This window comes from Rana temporaria, chromosome 5 (assembly GCF_905171775.1).
Source record: "Rana temporaria chromosome 5, aRanTem1.1, whole genome shotgun sequence".
Classification (NCBI taxonomy): Eukaryota; Metazoa; Chordata; class Amphibia; order Anura; family Ranidae; genus Rana; species Rana temporaria.
Genome location: NC_053493.1, coordinates 265,419,684 through 265,428,334, shown reverse-complemented (window position 1 = coordinate 265,428,334; position 8,651 = coordinate 265,419,684).

Sequence of the window (8,651 nt, the reverse complement as noted above, 5' to 3'; positions counted from 1 at the left end):
GCATACGATTCCCACCATTCAAGTACCTTGCATGTTCTCGTTGCTGCTAACTGCCTTTTGTTTATTCCAGATGAAATACTTATATAGCGCCATCAATTTACACAGCTCATATTATATATTGTAAATGTCCATCACCCCTCCCTTCCCCATATCCCATCTCATAGCAAAGACTTCAGCATAGCTCATTGCTAGGAGCAGTGTTGCCAACCTACCAGATTGAAATTTACTGACACGACACCCGAAATTTACTGGCGCAGCCACGTTTTTACTGGAATTTCACAAAAGTTACTAAATTAAATTTTTAGGTGCAAATTTCGGTATTTAGGCTACAAACAAGTACACTAGGCAAATAGCAATGTGATTTAAGGTAGATATTAAAGCGGGGGTTCACCCTATTAAAAAAAAAAAAAAAAAAAAAATTATTCTAGCATAAAATTCGGCATCGTAGCGCGAGCTACAGTATGCCGGTCTTACATTTTTTATCCCCGTACTCACTGTTTAATCCTACCTAGACGATTCCGACTGCCCACGGGGAATGGGCGTTCCAATCCAGACGGAAAGTGATTGACGGCCGGCTCTGGCGCGCCACGCTTCTCCGGAAATAGCCGAAATAGGCTTGGCTCTTCACGGCGCCTGCGCATAGCCTGTGCGCAGGCGCTGTGAAGAGCCGAGACCTACTCCGGCTGTCTTCGGGGAGCGTGACGTGCCAGAGTCGGCCATCAATCACCCTCCCTCTTGCTAGGAACGCCCATTCCCCGCGGCAGACGGAATCGTCTAGGTACGATTAAACAGTGAGTACGGGGATAAAAAATGTAAGACCGGCATACTGTAGCTCGCGCTACGATGCCGAATTGTATGCTGAAATGTTGAACCACCGCTTTAAGGTAAAATATTTTTGTTATTTTCGATATAATAGGGGCAAATTATTTAGTCACATCATCCCCTGCCGCCATCCCCCTCTGCCATGCCACAATCTCCCCCTGCCTCAAATCACCCTCTGCCTCCATCGTCCCCTGCCTCCACCCCCCTCTGCGGTGCCACCAACAGCCCCTGTCTCCATCCCCCACCCTCTGCGGTGCCAGCATCCCCCTCTGCGGTGCCACCAACACCCCCTGCCTCCAATCTCCCCCTGCCTCCATTGCCCCCTGCCTCCATCCCCCTCTGCGGTGCCACTGTAGCCACCATCACCCCATGCCTCCAATCTCCATGCACAGTTCCAAGCCGAACCGATCTCGGCTATATTTACTGGCACATTCCCGCAACCACGGACATTTACGAACGGGGGAAAAAAGTGCCAGTTTTTACGAACTGTCAGTAAAAATACGGATGGTTGGCAACACTGGCTAGGAGATGCTCTCACGCTCAGGAAACTCCTATACTGTCATAAGATGAGCCTAAGGGAAGCTTCCCTCGGTTCTGACATTAAAGGGATTGTAAACCCTCAGCGTTTTTCACCTTAAAGCAGAAGTCCACCCTAAAAAAGAAAAAAATGCCAAAAAGGCTACGAAAAAATTAGAAAAAAAAAATAAAATTTTTTTACACTTACCAGAAGTGGCTGTTACTAGGATCGTCCTAATCTGACACTTCCTTGTCCGCGCAGGGGCAGATCCAGAGTCTAGTCTCGGGAGGGGCACCACCAGAAAATATTTTTTTTGAGGGGGCAATTTATTAGGGAAATGACTGGTGTTAGCGCTTCAATGATCACGGCACCATGGTTGTTATGGTATCAGGATGATTGAAGCGCATTATTTATATTATTACATTGTAATATAAAATGAAATGGTTCAACTCATTATAATGCAGAATCAGTGTCACTCGCCACGCCACCTGCCAACAGATGCAGCTTGTCACTTGCCAACGTCACCTGCCGCATGTTGCGGATTGTCACTTGCCACGTCACCTGCCACAAGTTGCGGAATGGCACTTGCCTGCCCAGAGGGGGGGGGGGGGGCTAAAGAGCAATTGCCACCCCCGAGAAATTTGCTAAGATCTAGTTGCGGAACTTGCGGGTGACGGAGAGTCTGAGCGGGCGGCTCTGCGAGTCCGCGTTCAAGTGACAGAGTGGGTGGGTGCCTCTGTGTGTGTGAGCGGGCGGCTTGGCGGTGAGTGAGAGTCAGAGAGTGGGTGGTCAGCTTGTCGGCTCTGTGGGTGAGTGGGCGGCTGGCCAATTAATGAGCGGCGGCCGGGGGAGCAGAGAGATGACATCATCTCTCACCGCCCTTACGCCCGCCCTGCATCCCTGCAGTAACTTCCGCCCTCACTGTGCAGGCAGCAGAGAGATTACATCATCTCTCTGCTGCCTGACTCTGACAAGCAGAACACCACCTTAGCAAGTGACAATTCGCAAGGTGTGGCAGCTGAGGTGGCAAGTGACAATCTGCATCTGGTGGCAGGCAAGTGGCATTTCGCAACATTGGCAGGTGGCGTGGCGAGTGACACTGATTCTGCATTATCGTGAGTTAAACCATTTCATTTTATATTACAATGTAATAATATAAATAATGCGCTTCAATCATCCTTACACCATAACAAATATTATCCTGTGATCATTGAAGCGCCAACACCAGTCATTTCCCTGATAAATTGGCCCCAAAAATAATATTTTCTGGTAGTGCCCCTCCTGAGACTATGCTCTGGATCCGCCACTGTGCCTGCCACCAGATGCAGATTGTCACTTGCCACCCCACCTGCCACACCTTGCGGATTGTCACGTGCTAAGGTGGTGTTTTGCTTATCAGAGTCAGGCAGCAGAGAGATGCTGCCTGCACAGTGAGGGCGGAAGTTACTGCCGGGATGCAGGGCGGGCGTCCATAAGTTCCGCAACTAGAAATTTGCAAATTTCTCGGGGGTGGCAATTACCCTGTTGCTCCCCCCCTGGATCCGCTCCTGTGTCCGCGGTGGTCTTCTTTCTTCTCCTCCTCGCGCTGCCTCCTGGGAAATGGGGAGCGTGTCTTCTGTTACCTTGTGTGTGTCCCAGGAATCATCCGCTCATTCACATAGTGCCGCACGACTCGCGCATGCACAGTAGGCAACTGGGCAGTGAAGCCGCAACGCTTCACTTTCTGATTCCCTCACCCAGGATGGCGGCGGGGCAGCCGAGACCAGAGCGATTGCTCGGCTTCGGCTGCCGACATTGCGGGCACCCTGGACAGGTCAGTGTCCTTATTAAAAGTCACCAGCTACAGTGTTTGTAGCTGCTGACTTTTATTTTATTTTTTTAACGCCGGACCTCCACTTTAATGCATTCTATGCAATAAGGTGAAAAACCTTCTTTAGTGTAGAATACTTACCTGAGCCCCATAATTCCTGCAAAGGGAACAAGCACACCAGCTCCAGCCGGTGTCTCGTGTCCTGATTGGATAGATTGATAGCAGCACAGCCATTGACTCCCGCTGCTGTCAATCAAATTCAATGACACGGGAGTCGGGGGCAGAGCCAAGTCCTGCTGTCTGTGTCAACAGAAGCAGGACACGGGAGCGCACCCACACAGGTGTCCACAAAGGAGATCACTTTTTCGACAGGACACTCAAGAAGAGGAGGGGCTAGGAACTCCGGGGAGGGACCCCAACTGCACAGCAGAGGTAAGTATGACATGTTTGTTTTAAAAAAAAAAGAGGAACCTTTACAACCCCTTTAAGGCTCCATTCACATGTGTGTGATTTGTAATGCGACTTTGGACACATAAAATCACATGACAAGTGGCAGCCCATTGTTTCCAGTGGCACCTGTTCAGATCAGTGTGACTTAACCACTTGCTTACTGGACACTTAAACCCCCTTCCTGCCCAGACCAATTCAGCTTTCAGCGCTCACTCTTTGAATGACAATTGCGCGGTCATGCAACACTGTACCCAAATGGCATTTTTATCATTTTTTTCACACACATAGAGCTTTCTTTTGGTGGTATTTAATCACCACTGGGTTTTTAATTTTTTGCTAAAAACAAAAAACTGTTTTTAGTTTGTTATAAAATTCTTCATTGATGTGCGCTGATGAGGCTGCACTGATGGGCACTGATAGGCTGCACTGATAGTTGGCACTGATGGGCACTGAGAGGTGGCACTGATGGGCACCGGTTGGTGACACTGATAGGCAGCACTGATCGGTGACACTGATGATGAGACACTGATGGGCATTGATTGGCAGCACTGGTGGGCATTGATAGGTGGCACTGTTGGGCAAAGGTAGGTGGCACTGTGGGCACTAATAGGTGGCACTGTGCGCACATATGAGGCAGCCGCTGCTCTGCGCACAGTGTCCCTCTGACAGATAGCAGTTATCGGCTTTTTTTTACCCTCACAGCATGACAGCGTGAGGGAAATATATAAAATGTTTACCGATCTTATGTTTACATTATGTGATCAGCTTTCATTGGCTGACAGCTGATAACGTTGTAATGGGCCGGGATCGGCCCCTTACTTTGATCTGTGATCAGCCGAGTATCATAGACTCAGTGATCACAGTGTGTGCCACGCATGCTCCACAGGGGGCATGCAGGCAGCTCATGCACAGAGGGATGTCATATGACGTCCTCCCGGCAATTAAGGCCTGCGGTGGAGGTTAACCACTTAAGGACCAAGCCTCTTTCTGAGATTTGGTATTTACAAATAAAAAAAAAAATTTGGGCTAAAAATTACTTAGAACCCCAAAAAATTATATCTTTATTTCTAAAATAGCGGTCGTTGCAATACTTTTTGTAACAATGTATTTGTGCAGCAGCTTTACAAGCGCAATGTTTTTGGAAAAAAATCACTTTTTATAATTAAAAAATAAGACAACAGTAAAGTTAGCCCAATTTTTTTTATATTGTGAAAGATAATGTTATGCTGAGTAAATTGATATCCAACATGCCACGCTTCAAAGTTGCGCCCGCTCGTTGAATGGCGATAAACTTTTACCCTTAAAAATCTCCATAGAACTAACAGTTGTTCCCCCTAGGGTGGGACTAAAAAACATTGTTTCTATTCATATCACAGTGTCCGGCTTTTAAAGTCCCACCCTAGGGGGAACAACTGTTTGTTCTATATCATAGGGATGAGGCCAGTACACTGCGTCCAGTGACATGGTGATCACCCCTCTTCTTTTGCATTAAAAATCTCCATAGGCGACGTTTAAAAAATTCTACAGGTTGCATGTTTTGAGTTACAGAGGAGGTCTAGAGCTAGAATTATTATGCTTGCTCTAATGATCGTGGCAATACCTCACATGTGGGGTTTGAACCCCCCATTTTTATATGCGGGCACTGCTTACGTATGCGTTCGCTTCTGGTCGCAAGCTTTTTACTTTTTTTTTTTACACTGTTCTTTTTTTTTAAACAATTTGGGTCACTTTTATTCCTATTACAAGCAGTGGCGGCTGGTGCTCAAATTTTTTGGGGGGGCGCAAACAAAGAACAAAATAAAAAATGCAGCCTCACTGTGCCCATCAAATGCAGCCACTGTGCCATCAATTGTCACCACTGTGCCATGCCATCAAACGCAGCCACTGTGCCATCAATTATCACCACTGTGCCATGCCATCAAATGCAGTCACTATGCCATCAATTGTCACCACTGTGCCATGCCATCAAACGCAGCCACTGTGCCATGCCATCAAACGCAGCCACTGTGGCATCACTTGTCACCATTGTGCCATGCCATCAAACTCAGCCACTGTGCCATAAATTATCACCACTGTGCCATGCAATCAATTGCAGTCACTATGCCATCAATTCGCACCACTGTGCAATGCCATCAAACGCAGTCACTGTGCCATGCCATCAAACGCAGCCACTGTGCCATGCCATCAAACATAGTCACTGTGCCATGCCATCAAACACAGCCACTGTGCCATCAATTGTCACCACTGTACCATGCCATCAAACGCAGACACTGTGCCCCTAAATTGTCGCCACTGTGCCAATTGTCACCACTGTGTCCTTTAATTGTCACCACTGTGCCCATTGTTGCTACTGTGCATGTCACTGTGCCCTTTAATTGTTGCCACTGTGCCCTTTGTCACCACTGTGCCCATTGTTGCCACTGTGCATGTCACTGTGCCCTTTAATTGATGCCACTGTGCCCTTTGTCGCCACTGTGCCCTTTGTCACCACTGTGCCCATTGATGCCACTGTGCCCTTTGTCGCTTCTGTGCCCATTGTCGCCGCTGTGCCCTGTAAAATGCACTTACCTTTCTGCTTCCTTGTCCCTCGACGTCCCATCCCACCCTCGATGACGCTTCAGCCAATCAGGTTACCGATAACCAGAATCGGTGAACCTGATTGGCTGAGACGGCTGTCAGTCTTATCCAAGGGACGCAGCCCCCCTACGTTCCGAGGATAAGACATCCGGGAGCCGAAGGGCTCTGATAGGCACTTCCGCACAGCCAACCAGCTGGCGTTATTCAGATAACCGGCGCCCTATGTCCGGCTATCTGAATAGACCAGGCAGCTGGCAACAATAACATACATTCATGCAATGCAATACATGAATGTATGTTATTTGCGAGAGGGGGTGGCGCTGCATCGCCCTCTATAGACGGCCGCCATCACTGCAGTTAGTAAAAAGTAAAAATGACATTTTAAGCAAAATAAAAATTCTTCAAGGGCCCTTTTTTTTTTTGACTACAGGAGGGGGTGGGGGGGGGAAGGGGGGCGGGCCGCCACTGATTACAAGGAATGTAAACATCCCTTGTAATAGAAAACCGCATGACAGGTCCTCTTAAATATGAGATCTGGGGTCAAAAAGACCTCAGCTCTCATATTTAGACTAAAATGCAATAAAAAATAGTTTTTTTTATGTCATTCATTATGTCCCTTTAAGAGCATTGGGCGGAAGTGACGTTTGGACGTCGCTTCCGCCCTGCAGTGATATGGAGACTGGTGGGGGCCATCTTCCCCTCACTCGTCTCCATACCTAGGCAGGGACAGGACCGGAAAAAAGGACGTCAGTTTCGTTTGGGTACAGTGTCGCATGACCGGGAAATTGTCAGTTAAAGCGGCGCAATGTCGAAATTCGCAAAAAATGGCCCGGTCATTGAGCAGCCAATGGCTGAAGTGGTTAAAGGGTTGCCAGTATACTGTAAATACATTACTTTTGCTCCCTAGCCTTGCTTAGCATTCTGAGACTTCAGTTGCAAGCTATAGCTCAGGAACACTAGACATGTGCGGTCAGTTTCGTTCCGAATAAAAATTCGGATGAATTTTCAATATTTGGAAATTCGGATGTATCCGAATTTCTGAATTAGAATAGTACAGAATTACCAAAATAACAAAATTCGAATCGTTTCCGAATATCAATTAAAAAACTTTTCGAATTCGAAGAGTTTTAATTTTCGAAAACGTTTGGAATTCGAATCGTTTTTCAATTTCCAATAGTAAAATAGAAAATAAAGGAATAGACGTTTTTTTTTTTTCTATTATTTTCCTTTATTTTGTAGCGCCCCCTTACTTTCAGTATGGGCACTACGCTAAAGTTAATGGGAATGGGAGAGTTAGTTTACTTCCATTCACAAGCTATTGAAATTTGGGCTGTTGTCAATTCAGACCTGTCCTGTAGGTCAGTCTGCGCTCCAGGGGTGCGTTACCACCCCTGGGCGACAGTTGGCGCTAGAGGGGTCCTGACAGACCCACCTTCCCCAGCAGCCAATCAGAGGAGTGTTTCCTTCTTTGGGCATGCTGGAGGGGGGTATATCTGTGGAAACCGCCATGTTCTGTTCTGTTCTGTGCGGGGCCCGAGTTCCAGGTGCGGTATCCACCTTCAGGGTACGTGCATCCATGGGCCCGCCACCGTGGTCTACTTGACCGAAGTTGCACACCATGCGGAGCTTCACCCTGACATTGACAGGGGCCCCAGCGACTTGCTGGGTCCCAGACCTTCATTGAGAGGATCCTAAGCTGGGAGCTGTACGGTGGGGGAACGGCTCGGGGAGAACCTAGAGATAGAGGTTGTCCAGGAGGCCTAGACGAACCATCGGGCATCCGGTCATCACGTTGCATGACAGGTACACTAAAGCTGTCAATTGGTGACCCTTATTTAAACTAACTGGGAGGATTAGCTCCATTCAATCCTTCATATCCAAAATTTCTAAGCCTGTGGCAGAGGCCTTGAGTCGGGCCTGTGGCAGAGGTCTGTTCCTCCCAGTGATTTGCAAGTGGCGCTCCAGCTGCCAGGCCTGTGACAACCGCCTGTCCGGGGGCACTTTACCCACTCTGGTTGGAGTGGCGACGAGTTGAGCTAAATTATTGCCAAGAGCAGGCTTGCTCTCCTTCATATTCAGGGCCTGATACTAAAGTTCTCTCCATGCTCATCAACCTTTCTCTATAGTGTGCCATGTTGGCCGTGTTGGGCCTTGGAATAAAGCATTTAAAACGTAATTGATGTCTGAACACTCGCTTTGTACCCACACTCACAAGTGTCACCCCTAGACTAAAAGAAAGAGGGTAACTTAATACGCTGATCCCAAACTATCTGGCGGCTCCTTCGGGGGTGAGCGCTACAGTTTTCTATTCTATTTTATTCTTTTGGAAATTGGAAAACTATTTGAATTCGAAAACTATTCAAATTCGAAAAATTGATTCGAAAAAATTGATTAGAAAGCTATTCAAATTCGAAAAATGTATTCGAAAAAATTGATTAGAAAACTATTCAAATTCAAAAAATTGATTAGAAAAAA